This window comes from Hyperoodon ampullatus, assembly GCF_949752795.1.
Source record: "Hyperoodon ampullatus genome assembly, chromosome: 2".
Classification (NCBI taxonomy): domain Eukaryota; kingdom Metazoa; phylum Chordata; class Mammalia; order Artiodactyla; family Ziphiidae; genus Hyperoodon; species Hyperoodon ampullatus.
The window spans coordinates 93,449,894-93,465,533 of record NC_136915.1 but is presented as its reverse complement, the minus strand read 5'-3'; the positions used below and the strand labels follow the sequence as shown (position 1 = coordinate 93,465,533).

General features: G+C 34.7%; 1 pseudogene across 1 annotated transcript; it reads right to left on the bottom strand.

Annotated features, from left to right (window-relative positions):
• Positions 1-240: 240 nt before the first annotated feature.
• LOC307064781 (large ribosomal subunit protein eL43-like) lies at positions 241-499 on the bottom strand (annotated as a pseudogene). The gene has a single exon. The product of its transcript is annotated as a large ribosomal subunit protein eL43-like (transcript).
• Between the last annotated feature and the right edge of the window lie 15,141 nt (positions 500-15,640).

The window sequence follows — 15,640 nt, the reverse complement described above, 5'->3', positions numbered from 1 at the left end:
TTCTGTAAAATAGAGTAGATTATGAAACAGATATATTATTTAAACATTAGAGTTAAACAGAATTAGTTAAGTAGAAGTAAATTTGGGGGTGGTTTGAATTTATTTTTGTAAGTTTACCTTTTCCTATAATCACCCAGTTCTTAGTGCCTTTTTATTTTAATTTCTGTGTAACAATATTAATTTTTTGTTGCATAAATTAACCCATTATTATAGGCTAGAAAAGTTCAAATGGTGGCACTTCTACTGGTCCTTCAGTTCCTTCTGTCTTCTGATGGACGACTTTACTGTGACAGCAGAAGTGGTGTTATAGGTCCGAGCATCACCAGCTATCATTTCATGCAGGAATCACGATGCCAGATGCCCACAGCTGGTCTCTTCATCTTGATTTTTCCACAGAAGGAGCAAGTGTACTTGGCGTGATGGCTGATTTCTTCAGCATTTTCCTGAGGGAGGTACTATAATGGGTCCCATATTTACTGAAAATTCCGGACTTCTTTGTGCATTAATCATGTCTCTCAACAAATATTAAATTTTTGAAAAGAAGGTGAAACAACACCCAAAGAAATGGAGAATCCATTTTAAAGGAGTTTCCAAAATATAAGCAGTATTTTTTATAATCATTCTCTATTCTGCACCATTAAAGTAAAGATAATAGATTCTCCATGTGAGTGACCCAGAGAAGACCACTTTATCCTTATGATACTGCTGCAGTGATGTATGCAAAATATACTGTTAGGTGAGAGGCATACGGTTTAATGGATTGTCTGATATATTGATATTGTTAATACCTTCGATTTTGATCCTAAAGTGAAAGAGAGCTTATAGATCCAGAAATTTGGTGAACTTTCATAATATGTTCATGTTTATAGTTTTAGTTTTTTTGACTCATAAACTAACGTATGCACACTAGAAATATTTGGGTTTTCTTTTTTTCTAACTTTTTGATTAAATTTGAGGTTAAAGAGTTGAAACTGGTAATATTTAAAAGCCATGTAAGGGGAAAAAAAAGACTTCAAATTCTACAGTGTGACTAGGAGAAAGTTTAGACTCCTAGGCACTGGGGAAATGCTTGAAACATAGATCTAAACTGAAATAAATGCATATACACTTGCCATATTCTTACTGTCAATGAAGAAACATAATTTTCCTTATTTTATATTAAATGGAATGGTTCTATAAATAAATTTTAGAATGCATATCTTCAAAGTTTCTAGGCAAGAAACTTTCAAAGGCAAGAATATAATGAAATTTAAACCCCAAATAATTAAAATACCTACATTTTTTAGACACAAATTTTGACTTTTAAAATTATTGCAGAGAATTATACTACAGAATATATATCATTTTGTATCTGCTTAAAAATTCAGTCTAAATTTGTGTTTTAACATTTTTGCCAGTTAGATAATCAACGTTCATAATGATCTTAAAATACAACAAGTCCCCTACCTACAAATGAGTTCCGTTCTGAGAGTGCATTTGTGAGTCCAACAAAGTTAGCCTATGTACCCAACTAACACAATTGGCTATATAGTACTGTACTGTAATAGGTTTATAATACATTTCACACAAATAATACATGAAAACAAACACAAAAAATAAAGAAAACATTCTTAATCTTACAGTACGGTACCTTGAAAAGTACAGTACAGTACCAGCTACATCCCACTGCTTTTACTCTTGCTTCTGGACATCCTGGGTTTGAAATAAAAATGCTATACTACCATACTCTATACAGTACTGTATAGTAAAGTACACAAAAACACGACCACTTGTAGAGGACGTGCACACGTGACAATGTACACCAGACATGTGAACTAACTTACGTGACTGGACATGCAAATGCACATTCATATCTTTGAACAGATTCACTTTCTAATGTGCCTCAGCCCAAGCTGTATTGCCTTGGACAGATCACTTATTTTCTCGCACTTAGCACACTGTATAATACATGTTAATCAATACATGCCAAAAATTGTATTACTGTTAGTGCTATTGTCTCTTTCAGAATAGTTTTGTTAACATTAGTATTATAATTAGTATTATTTTTTGTTTTGATATGTTAATCTATTCAGGAGTTGAATGAGTTAAAGGAGATAACTCTGTATGAAGGTTTTTCTTGGCAATGGTGGTTATATGTTTCTTGTAGGACAGATAAGACTTGAGTAAGCAGATAGGTAGATGCACTTTATTGAACAGTTAATCATTTTGTGAGCACATACTACATGCCAGGCATTATGTTAATTCCTGAGAAAATACAAGTACAATGATGCATGATCATTTTATTATCAAGGAATTTATAATCTGGGATAGAGTGACATAAATGAATCAAGAATAAAAATGCATAGAGTATATTCAGGTACTATAGGAGCACAGATAAAGTGTGTCACTATTCAGATGGCTGGCCAGGGAATACTTAAAGAAGAAAGAGGGATGGATGAGTTTACACTCAGGAAGAGAAAACAATCATGTGATGAACAGAAGAAGCTGAGGAGTCCAAAATAACTGGAATTAAAGCAGAAGATTTGTTTCACAAAGAATTTAATTTGATAGATGTAGTTTGTGCATGATCTGAAATGTGGAAAAGAGAGTATAGACACTGGAGTGTCAACGGGACTAAAAATTTTTAACAAAATATCTGAGCATTACACTACAAACATCTACAATTTAAAAAATTCTTATCAAATTAGCTCCCAAAGGGAAAGGAAAGCCTATTATTCATCTCTGTAGCTTTGCTACACCCTTCGAGAGAAGACATCTGGAAGTCACATGCATCTAGGGAGCTTGACTTTTTCAGCAACACTGGCCTATGTTAAAATACCAATAGGTATTTTCTTAACTCAAATAACAACCTTCTCCTGGCCATTGTTCTACAGTCTGAATGCATTTTAGTTAATTAATCACTTAGCTAATAATCTCTTTGAAATGTAAAATGGAACATTTTTTTAAATCTTTTTTTTTAATGTCTTTATTGGAGTATAATTGCTTTACAATGTTGTGTTAGTTTCTGTTGTACAACAAAGTGAATCAGCTATATGTGTACATATATCCCCATATCCACTCCCTTTTGAGCCTCCCTCTCACCCTCCCTATCCCATCCCTCTAGGTCATCGCAAAGCACCGAGATGATCTCTCTGTGTTATGCAGCAGCTTCCCACTAGCCATCCTTTTTAATTTGGTAGTGTATATATGTCAGTGCTACCCTCTCACTTCATCCCAGCTTCCTCTCCCCACCCCCCCACTGTGTCCCCAAGTCTGTTCTGTACGTCTGTGTCTTTATTCCTGCCCTGCCACTAGGTTCATCAGTACCGTTTTCTTAGATTCCACATATGTGCGTTAGCATACGGTATTTGTTTTTCTCTTTCTGACTTACTTCACTCTGTATGACAGAATCTAGGTCCATCCACCTCATTACAAATAACTCAATTTTGTTCCTTTTTATGGATGAGTAATATTCCATTGTATATATCTGCCAAATTTTCTTTATCCATTCATCTGTTGATGGACATTTAGGTTGCTTCCATGTCCTGGTTATTGTAAATAGTGCTGCAGTGAACATTGTGGTACATGTCTCTTTTTGAATTATGGTTTTCTCAGGGTATATGCCCAGTAGTGGGATTGCTCAGTCATCTGATAGTTCTATTTTTAGTTTTTTAAGGAACCTCCATACTGTTTTCCATAGTGGCTGTATCAATTTACATTCCCACCAACAGTGCAAGAGGTTTCCCTTTTCTCCACACCCTCATTTATTGTTTGTAGATTTTTGATAATGGCCATTCTGACCAGTGTGAGGTGATACCTCATTGTGGTTTTGATTTACATTTCTCTAATGATTAGTGATGTTGAGCATCTTTTCATGTGTTTGTTGGCAGTCTGTACGTTTACGTTCAATATTTCAAAAATAAGAGTTGGTTGTTTTGCTTCATGAATATCAATACAATTTGAACCTTTCAGCCTTGTGTCCTATGTGGAACAAAGTAGCATTCTTCCTCTTTCCCTTTGCATCCTCATATGTCAAAAGGACCTTAAAAAATAAATCTCTCACCATCATCAAACCTCTGTGAACATTGACAGAGACTAAAACTATATGAGATATTATAAGGGCAGAAAGGTTTAGGGGACAAATTGTTCTGAAAGAATTTAGAACACAAATATCAGTCACGATCACATACTTTTCAGCATCTATATTACAAGAATATAACTGTATCATGAAGTCAGTTATATGACTTGAATAAATATAGCTTTGAAAGAGTAGGAAAATTTTTCAGTTTTCTTTCTATCTCACATATCTCAGTAATTTGATTACTGCAGACACAGTAGGGCCTTCAGTACTACATGAAGGATTCCCGGCTTTACTGATGTTTTTATGCATTTCAGTCTCTCTCCACACTAAGATACCAACAGAATTTTACATGCTTCTCACCTCATAAAGTGATCTTATTTATGGAGAAATTGTACCCTGCTAACAAAAGTCCTATTTTAGTGGCTCATAGAGAACAATGGGTTATTTCCTGATGGACAGGAAAAAGCATAGTGAGGAGAGCTATGACTATAAAATTAAGGGGAATGTGGCAAAAATTTTACTTGGTTAAGCAGATGTATCATCTTATAAAATTTCCAAATTTAAGAGTAGTACAAAATACAAAATAGAAACTATATAAAATGCTTTATTTTGTGAAATTCAGTTCACACTGGAAATTTTCTTATTATAACATTGCATTTTGCTCAATATTCTACAAGATACCAGTACCAAAAATTATTTCATATGAACATCTGCCACCAATGCATTTACTTTCTAGCATTACTATGATTAATTTCGATTATGTTATTCCAGCTTGTAGTTGTGATAAAATACTTTAGTTGAATTCGAATGAAGAAATATATATTACTTCATAGAGAAGTCATTCCAGTTACAAAACTACAAGGGGTCAGAACATATTTTATACTAGAACACTAGAAAGAAAATTAATGCTTTTTTTCATGTATATAACTATGCTCTAAAATACAAAAATGGCCTAATGCATCTACCATGCAATATCTTTTCTACTTTGTTTGTGGGACATATGCATTAGGTCTTCTAAATTTGTTTTCTGTGGGTTTTTCAAAAAATACATTTATTTGAAATTTGCAAACACATATTATTTCAAGTGAATTTCATATTTTTACTTTTTCATAAGAAGGAATTAAAGTATGAGCTATGCTACCAGCTTGTATACTGAGTTAAGATAACATTATTTCTGTTCATATGCAGTGTTGTTAGAATTCTGGTATGTAAAAGTGGGTTTTCAGCAGCTCAGGCAGATTCTTGGGGAGACAGCAGGAGGTAGGTCACAGACTCAAGTTTAATAGTTCACCTAGGAATAATCAGGTTGATCTGTAATCCAGAAGGGTATTTGAGTATTAAGATTAATTTTATTAGATATATTTCTTTCCATAGATTCAAACTGGACCACATCTGCTTCAATATTTAGTGGCTTAAGAACTCAATTAGTAATTCACAGGATTCAGTGAGCATGAGACTGAAGCAGAGGAATTAGTTTATCTTGTGAAATTTTCTCTCTATGCCATGTGTAGATCCTGCTATATTATCCCTAATATATGAGAAAATAAGTGACCAGGGCATTCATATCACTGTAGAGAATATTTATTTTCCACCATTGTGTATACTTACTCATAAATTATTTGATTAAGCTTTTACAATGCCCTATATCCATCAATAAGATAAAAATTTCCTATCATTTGACACTTCCTTTGGACAACTATTAATATTTCACTGAATCTTATTTTTTTTCCATCATTTATATATTAACTTAATAATCCTTTTTCTAGGAAAGCATCATAACCCCTATATTATGTTTTAAATAGTGTTTTCTTCACTCTTCAGGAATTTAAGGTCCATCTCTGCATTATTCTTAATATAAATATTCCCTTTAAAATATATTGATAATAAAGAGATTATTTTGTCACGTGTGAAACTATACCAGTTGTGGTTATTTATTTTGTTTACCCAGTAATGTGTTCAATGAGACCAGATCAATGATCTTTATTTTTAGAATAAGCAAAGAAATTGCCAAAAGAAAAATAAAATATAATTAGAGGGATAATAAAATTTATGTCTCTTGATTCCAACTTTTTATGGTAATTATTAGTTAGCTTTACGTTGGGAAATTTAAGAGAGACTTAAAAAATTATTTGGTCGCTCCTTACTCTATTTACCTTTATATATGATTAAAGTAATGTTAGGGCTGGGAATATAATATTAAAGAAGACATAGACCCCCTCATCATCTTGACACAGATTTAAAAATTGGAAAACTGCATTTACTAAAATTAGTGCATCAAGAAGTTTAAAACAGTTTATTAAATGTATGGGTGTAGCTGCAGTTCCTATCCAAAGCAAAGATAAAGGAAGATTCCAGGAGGAACACAACAAATATGATAATTCTAAACCTCTTAATTCTAAAAGGAACACAGCAAATATGATAATTCTAAATGGGTAAATGGCATTTAGTCTGGCATAAAAGTGGAGAGAAGAACCTGGAAATATCAGAGGCAAAGTCCTGTGGATGACAAAGTTCGTCTGGAACACAAAGACCTGTGTGGTTGGAATGCAGACTGGCAAGCAGAAGAGCTGAGAGGAGACATAGGAGAGAAAAAGGAGTCCGACCAGGAAGGATATTTTAAACCATTCAAAGTCTGTCTATCTTTTAAGATTGTCCAAATGAAGGACCAATCAGACTAATGATGTTAATTTTGCCACCTATAATTCAGAGTACCTCAGTGTAATGGAAAGAGAATCAGCAGGCACAAAGACCACACTTGAATTAATAATCAGTGGTTGGTTTCTTTTATTACATATCAAATGTTCAGTTAACCTCTTTTTAATGGATTTTATATGCACTATGAGGTATAGAGGCACAAAATTTTTAAAGTGTTGAGTTTGATGCGTCTTTCAAATATCAAAATGTAGTTATTCAGTTCTCAGTTGTACGTTTGTGCATGAATCTCAGAAGAAACGTCTGGGCTGGAGGTAAAATGGTGGAAATTCTTGGAGTGTCTAGGCGTCTGAATAAATAAACCCTATATTTTCTGCCTAAATTTGAAACCAGTTGAAATAGGAGTCACCTTTTGATATCAAAATGTAAGGATATAACCTAATTGTACAAGTACAATAGTTATTTGAATAATAATTTAAAAAAATAGAACCAGATAGCCTCCCATTATTTAGCAGTAGTTGAAGTCCATGGGTTTTCCCCATGAATGTCTACCCTGCTAAGCTTATCATATGGCTAAAAGGATATGGGAATGTATTTCTTCTTTGAGTAAACAGATCCCAAAATGAAGGAAGCAATGCAAACCCAGTTGTTTTTCCAAAGCATCAATCATATAAGTTACTCCTCCAATTTTAGGCAGAAAGAGACCAAACATTGATCAACTGAAAGTTCCTTCACATGAAAGGAAAAGTCAAGGGTGCAGGTATTAAGTATTAAACTCATAACAGTGGAAGTGAGCTTGTGATTGATAATTCAAGTTATGGAAGTGATAAACTATTGGGAGAAAATCAAATAAGAACAGAAAAAAACTTAACCTTAAATCATATTATAATGCAATGTAAAAAACACATTAGTCCATGTTAATGGACTAATGGAGAGCATAAAGAAAGCGTGATAGCCTCAAATTTGTATATAATCAGTACCTAAGAGAATACATTCCTATATCTCAGCCCCTTAAAGTTTTCCTTAAGTATTTAAGCCAGTGGACTTGGAACTCAAAGAATGTCTTTAACAACTTTATTTATCCTTTAGTTAACTATTCGGTTCAATAAATATTTATTTAGTGTCCACTATGCTTTAGACACAGAAATAAGTTTTTGAAAAAATAATAAATATATAAAACATATATTTTCTTCCATTGAAAAGTTTAATGGGGAATTAGGACAAAAACAAAAACAAAAAATGTATAATATTTTAAATATTTTGATGGGGATGTATAAAGTATTGTGTGATCACACAGATAAGGAAGACCATGTAATTATTGGAGGACAGGATATGCTTCCTAGAAGAAGTAATTTCTAAGGAGAAATTATAAACTATTTTGGTTAAAGTAAATCATGAAAAAAGTCAGTGTAGTGTGGGAAGAGTGTCCTATATGAGAGGAATGACTTGGCTCTCACTGGCCAAACTCCACTAGAAGCCATCTGACCCCAGAGTTGCAGTCCACAGAGAGAAGCCTCCAGCAGACAGAGCAGGGTGGACAATGGCGAAAAGTGGCTTTGGAAGGATAAAAATCATACTACCCAGATAAAAGTAACATGCATCAAACTGCTTACCTTGACACTATTGGCACTCTTTTCCCTCGGGAATCAAAGAGGAGCCTTTTCCTTTACCTTAGTCAGTACTCTGGTGCTTACACAGAGAAAAAAGTGCAATTCAACCTCCAATTTCCAGGGAAAGAAGAGTGTCTAAGATACTGTTAACTTGCAGCTGATCTGTGGTGGCTCTGTGCCACCAAAGAGCTTACTAACTCTTGACCAAGATAGGAATGAAATGTTATATTAGTGATTTATTTTGTGCTCCTTAAAGCCCTAAAACTCCACTGGAGCCATTACAACGTTGTTTATAGAAATGTGTAGCTCGATAATGTGTAACTGATTTAACCAGTTATGCAATCTAGTTTTGCTATGTGACTAATGGAGTATTAAAACAAAAACAAAAACAAAACAAACAGCCCTCAGTAAAGTTTAGCCTCAGCTTCCCTGATGCCAAGATATGTTACAGATATCTTCAAGGTTTGTGATGTTGAGATGAAGAATGTGCTGAGAGAATGCGAGAAGACCCTGAAAAACCCTGAAAATCTTTGCCTGAATGTCTGGGACCTCCTAGATGTTTGCCTGTGTTTTGTTTCTCCTGCTCTATCGTACATATTGCCTTTAGTAAAGCCTCACTGGAGGCTTTAATAAAAGCCATTCTGTGTGGTCACATGAGCCTTTTCAGTAATCACATGAGCTCTTTCAATAATTCAACCCAAAATGAACATAATGCAATTGCTGCAATGATATATAATAATAATAAACATATTTTCATTGAATAAATGAATCAGTGAATTAATGAGTGAATAAATGAATAAGGAGTGTCAACTATTTTGTACAGATACTAAGTGTACAAATGGAGTAGATTCAGTGAGTTCATAGGGGAATTTATTATTATTAGATTTAGGTGATTTTAAATCCTGTTGCTTATTCCTTTCTTGTAATGATCTCATGTCTACATCAAAGAATATATAAAAAGGATCATAGTACTGAATTTTCATAAAAGTTTTATTTATGTGTTTAGCAAGGTGGTGCAGTAAAAATGATTTTTTTATAATTTATTACAAACCAAATAAAGTTTCAAGGCACATAGAAAATAATGTGAACCGTCTTTGTCACCATTTATGTAGGCTAATATCAGATGAAACCAGGACTCTGGTTATTAAATGTCACGTAACCTCATGGTGCCAAATCTTTGCTGACTCAGTTGTCAGGCTGACATATATTCTATCTAATACAGACTGCCCATAGTAGGACTCACTAACTGCTTTCCATGCCTCTTCTCTACCATTCATTCTTCAACCTGTCTTTAGAACCTACCACCTGCCAAACCATGACCTAGATGTTGGTGATACAATAATTGAAAACAAACAAACAAAAAAAAACATATTTCCTATGCTTGTAGAGTAGACTAGTGGCAGATACAGTCATTTCGACATATAATTTCAATATAAAATTTGAAATGAATGAAAATGAAATATGTTTTGAAAGTAAAAGGTCCTCAAATTCTTTTCTGAACCAAACTGGCCTTGCTTCAGCATTGTCCCATGATTGGGTCCGATTTTTCTGAAAAAAGACCCTCTGCTTTGCTCAGCTTTTCTTCCCTGCACACGTATTCTGAGTTCATGGACTCACAGATCATTCTGAGTTCCTCCTCTTCTTGACTCCAATCTCTTTTTTAAAGTAAACATGATTTAAAATCTCTTCTCAAGTAACTCATTAGTTCTTGTTATTGGAATAAATGGATTTAATCTATTTGCTTTTAATATGATTTAAAATTTTTCAATATTATCTTTTACAAAATAAAAGCAGATATATTCCTAATAAATTTTGTTAACAAAGTTGATGTCTTTATTCCTAGTTTAGGTATGTGTGATTGAAAGCGAATTCCTTTAATTTCTGGATTATAAGTAAAAGATCTCTTAGAAATTTGACACAAGATGGTATGACTGAAGGCCAAGGTTAATACCTGGAAGCTGAACTGAAACATGGAAGGAAAAGCAGACAAATAAATATCTGCCAAAAGTATACATAGGAAAAGTCATCCAGACAAGATCCAGTTTAAAAAAGAATAAACCTAAAGCCAGGATTTAAGAAGTAGGAAGTTAAATACTATTGATGGAATAGAGGGCGGGTTTCTTTTTAAGCTCTTTTGGATGAATGTTGATATACTTTGTCTTACTATAGTCAGATACTTAGATTACCTTTCCACAAAAGAAAAGCAACGTTGAAACCATGTTCCAGAGTGGCTTGTACCTGCTCAAAATTGGGTTACACAGTATTAAAGGTTTGAAACATATAAAGAAAAGTTAGAGACTCTTCCGTATTCAAAGCTTTCCCCTCAAAATGAATATGATTAATAACTTCTCTCCTTTGCTTTGATTGTTGCATGTTTCAATGTTATAGAAATTCAAGACAAGATCTTAGGTGTCACATCTTTTCTCCATATGAAGCTGAGAAAACTTGCCTATGGTATTGATGCTAGGAGCATATCTGAATCACATGCTTGAGAGCTAGGCTTATTGTTCTAAATTTAATTTGACAGTTAAAATGGAGCTGACTAGAGAAAAAGTTAGGATTTACATTTCATTTTAAAAATCCTTAGTGAAAATATGTAGTCAGGACAACTATAGACTCAAAACTGCTATTTTGATTCCAATAATGCCTGGTTGCAAGATGTCAGTAATCTCCCCAAAGATAATAGAGTGAATACATAATTAAAATTATCAAAATGTTAAATATAGTATTTATCACTACATTGCTAAAAGAACCTTAAAGATAATTAAGGACAAATCTCTAAAGGCAATAAATAAATAAATAAACAAAGAAACCAAAAATAACCCCTCCATTTCTTATTAATTATCTATAGATATTTTAGTCTCAATTATATTTAGAGGTCTTTAAATGTGTGTGCTAAATGTGGATGATATAATTCTGTATATCAAATGCTTTGGATGCATAAATTGTAAATAGATGGTTTAACTTTAAATCTATAACCCAGGGGCCACTCCAGAAGCCTGTGTTGCTGCACTAGGCCTTTGGCCTCCTGGAAGACATTTGACTTCCTTCCCAAGAATGCAAAGTTCACTATTTCTGACCTTGGGAGGTCCTACCCCTGCATAGCCCTTGGGCCACAGCCTGATTCCCCACACCTGGCTTGATTACTCAGTGAGGCACTGCTGCACTGTGACTTGATTGAGGCATCAAATTGGGGTCAGTTTGATAGGTGATGTGAGCCAGACTCCCTCTCTGGGATGAGGGGGTCTCTGGCACTCAGGGGACCCAGGTGTTTCTCATTCCAGGACTCCTTTGCTGGTCTGTACAACTTCCGAGTTCTCTCCAGGTCTGGCTTCTTCTAGGAAAAGTGGTCAGGGCATCGGTGGCTTGAGCCTGATTCTGCCTTCCTCTGAACTGCCCCTGAATGCTCAGTGCATCCTAGTCCAATCTCTCCCTGCCTCTCCATCCGGACCCACACTTACTCTCCCCAATTCCCACCATACATGAAGCTACAATGTGCACCCTGTGTGCTCAAAAACAAAAATATTTTAAAAACGTTTTTAACCATTTTGAATTCTATATAATGGTTTTGTCTGTATATCTTTGTGATTTTAAGACATTATGAATAACATACCTTGAGAGTACAGACAAGATGCACCTAATTTAGGGAGAGCTGGCACCTTGTTTGAAGGACAGGCTTTGGTAAAGAAACAGAATGCAAAGTCATTCTAGAGAGAAAGTGTAGCCAGCACAAAGACAAGAGATGAGAGAGTTTCCTTTATTTAGGAAACTGCAATATTTGGCACATAGTAAATGCTTAGTAAATATTTGCAGTTATTATGGTTTTATTTTTATTGAAACTTATTTTTATTACTACAGCTGGAGACAGTGTATGGGAGACAGAGAAGTTAGAGATGTAGCTAGAACTATAGTTGAAGAGCAAATAACAGACTTTAAGAATATTATGCATTTCTACATAGATTTTGTAGAGCAGCTAAAAAGAAATGCATAGGATAGTGAGCTGACCAGACACACTATAGAAGGCTGTGGTGGAATAGACAAAAGTAGAGTAGAACAGATTATTATAAGTTTTATTGTAGCGATCTAATAAGACAGTAATTCTAACAGCAATAGAGAGGATTGGAGAAGGTATTAGTATTTTGGAAGATAAATGAGGGAAGGGGATTAGCTTTTTGTGAGGGCTGAAAGGAGGAGAGGTAGAGGAAGGAATTAGGAATGAGTTCCAATATTCAGGCTTATGTAAGTGGGTAGATGATTCTGTTACTTATAGTTATGGATACAGCCCAAGAATTATCATGGTTAGGGAAGCAGGTGTACATTATATTTTGATCATGCTTATTTTTAAGTGCCCAAGTGACCTCTAAGGGAAGACATCATCTATGTGGATATAAGTACAAATCTGGGGAGTCTTCAACATATAGAACTCTCTTAAAGCCATGGATGTGACAGCATCTGTGTAGAGGATGTAGAGAGAAAAGTAGGAAGACTGAGAGCTGACCCCCTCTCTAATGCCAATATTTATTTATCATAGAAAGAATATTGAAACTACACACACACACACACACACACACACATGCACACGCACACACACACACACACACACACAGAGCTGAAAAGTAGTAAAAGAAACAAACTGGACAGAACACTGCCCTAAAGCTGACATGGAACATTTTGAGGAAGAAGAGGTAAGTATTTTCAAATACTGAAAAGACAAGGTAAGGACTGGAAAGTGTGCACCAGACATAGCAAAGAGAAGAAACTGTATTTTCCTTGTAAATGTCTGGTTGAAAGATAGTAAAAAACAGCCATTAGTTTGACCAAGACATTCTCAACCCCAGTAGGGACTGCATCAGCCTGGAGGAAAAGGAGACTTTTTATGCTGAAGGCAGGGATAGCTATTTGAAATCCATCTGCCAAGAAATGGCACCATTTTCTAATTGGCACTAAAGCTATCTTATATGCTAACAGGGGGTCTGTTGGCATATTGTTTGTAATTATCACTATGGGAGTGGATGAAAGGATATAGATTAAAATAAAGAGATGGAGAATATGAAAAGCAAGAATAAATCAGGCCAAGGCCAGAACTCTGGAAAAGAAATATTTAAGGGGCACATATAGAAATAAAAGACCCAGACAAGAAAACTGAGGAGAAATGTTCAGAGAGATAGGGAGAAAACAGGGACAAAATAACATCCAAAAGGTCAGGGGTCACCTTGGGTGTGATTTGATACCTGTTTGGAATAGCATTTTCCATGTAAGTTAATCCACATTAAATTAATTTCCTCCTCTTTCTCCACTTTTCAAATTGAATGCTTTCACCAGCCCAGACAGCTCTTTGCTGACCCCTTTTGATATTTGCCTGCTACAACTCCTGCAGATTACACTTGTGATTTTAGCTCAACTTTAAAAAGTCAGAACCTGACAGCTCATACTGATTTTTACCATTAAGATCTTGATTGCTACACTCTTTCCTTCTAAGACATGTAATACGGTTCATGAATCTCAGTCACCTACGGTTGTGCTAATCCCTGCTATTTCAAGTTCTGCTCAGTTTTAATTTCTAGTGGTATCTCCCACAAGGTTAACATCAGTGAAGTCTTGAGTGACATGAATGAAGCAATCAGGATATTAGATTTCCAGGGCATTCAGAGTTAGTCTAATTTATATAGGCCTGGTATCTTTGTACTTGGAGAGAACTCTAGATATCTGAGCACCCACTGAAAAGCGCCTCCAGAGTGTGCACTTTCTTGAGATATGGAACTGTTATGGGGGGCATGGGAATGTATCTGAACATGAAATAATAATCTTCTGATGCTCCTAAGCCTTCCACTGCCCCCCGCCCAGAAAATGAGGTTAAGAGAGTTACTATTATTGTTATAACTACTGACACTTTTTTACTGAGATTATAAGAATAGTGTAAAGTAGCTGTTATATGTAAATCTCCACTGATAGACAACATTCATTCCCATTTTACCACTAAACTTAAACTGGAAACAAGTGTGTTAATTGTTTTCTATTTTAATTTAAGATATTAGCTAGTTTTGTCTGAACCCTAAAAATATTTTGGCAGACTTAGTATTTTACCAGACATTCAATTAAGATTGAATATTGCTCTTGAATCATTATCGTCATTTATTTTTTTAGTTCACAGCAATGTATTTCTCACAGAACAAAATAGCCTCTTCAGCTAACTAGAAGGACTAAAAGCCAATGGAAAGAAGTCACTAAACTGTGTGCCTTATTTCACCCTCTCTCAGCTCTATACAGACATTTTTATCCTTCTTTTAAGTTATCAGAACCAGCAGAACAGATTTTTAAATAGTCTATCTCCAGCTGTCTCCTTGTTTGGATCCCTGGATGATTTCTCTGTGTGAAATGTCTTTCATCTTTTTTCAGGTGAAAGGTTTATTTGTAGATTTTCTACAAATGAAACCAGCTAAAATCTCCTAAGCTCAGAAATGAAGCTTAGAATCTTTTTGAAAGAGGCTGCCTCATCATAGCTGCTCAGTTGTGGAACACTCACTGAGGCTCCGGCACCCACCACTCAGACAAGGGGCAGGTGCCAATTAAAAGGAAGCCAAGCAGGTAGGACACACATAGGCAACAAGGTACCTCTTCCCTTTACATTGCCAAATAGATACAACCTGGCCAACGAAAGAGTGTTAGGTAGAACAATGACACTCTTCACAGGTTATCAGGGGATATTGGGCCAGAACTAAATGCACATGATCAACTTTGCCTTTGGTCCCCTAGATTCTTCTTATTTCCCCTTTTCTGCACTAGCATACTTCTCTGTTCCCATAGGACTACTTCTGGCTTACCAATGAACTCATCATTTCCCCCTTCTTTTCTCATTACAACTTGTTAATCAGTAAAAAATGATGATACATTCATTCATTCACTTTAGGATGAAAATTATGCATAAGGTTTAATCTCTTTTATGGTAATTTGTCATTTTGTATGGGATAATATTTAAGGCCAAAGTAAAGCATACTAATAATGGAATATCTGGCAACATCAACAAAGTTGAAAAACTATTTTGGGAACATTGTAAATTCCCCAACATTTAAAATTATTAATTTATTCTATACATAAATTGTATACACACATACATAATGCTAAGTAGTTGTGTGTGTGTGCATGTATGTGTATGGTAGTGATGGTAATGCTGGTATGCAAAATGAGCATTTGGCAATTTATTTCAGTAGAAACAATTCTTAATATTCTGAAGAGAAAATACTAAGTGGCATCTCCTTTAGTTAGAATTTCTCTCTTTCTATATTAATTTTCACTGACTTTCATTTCAGTCAGTATGACA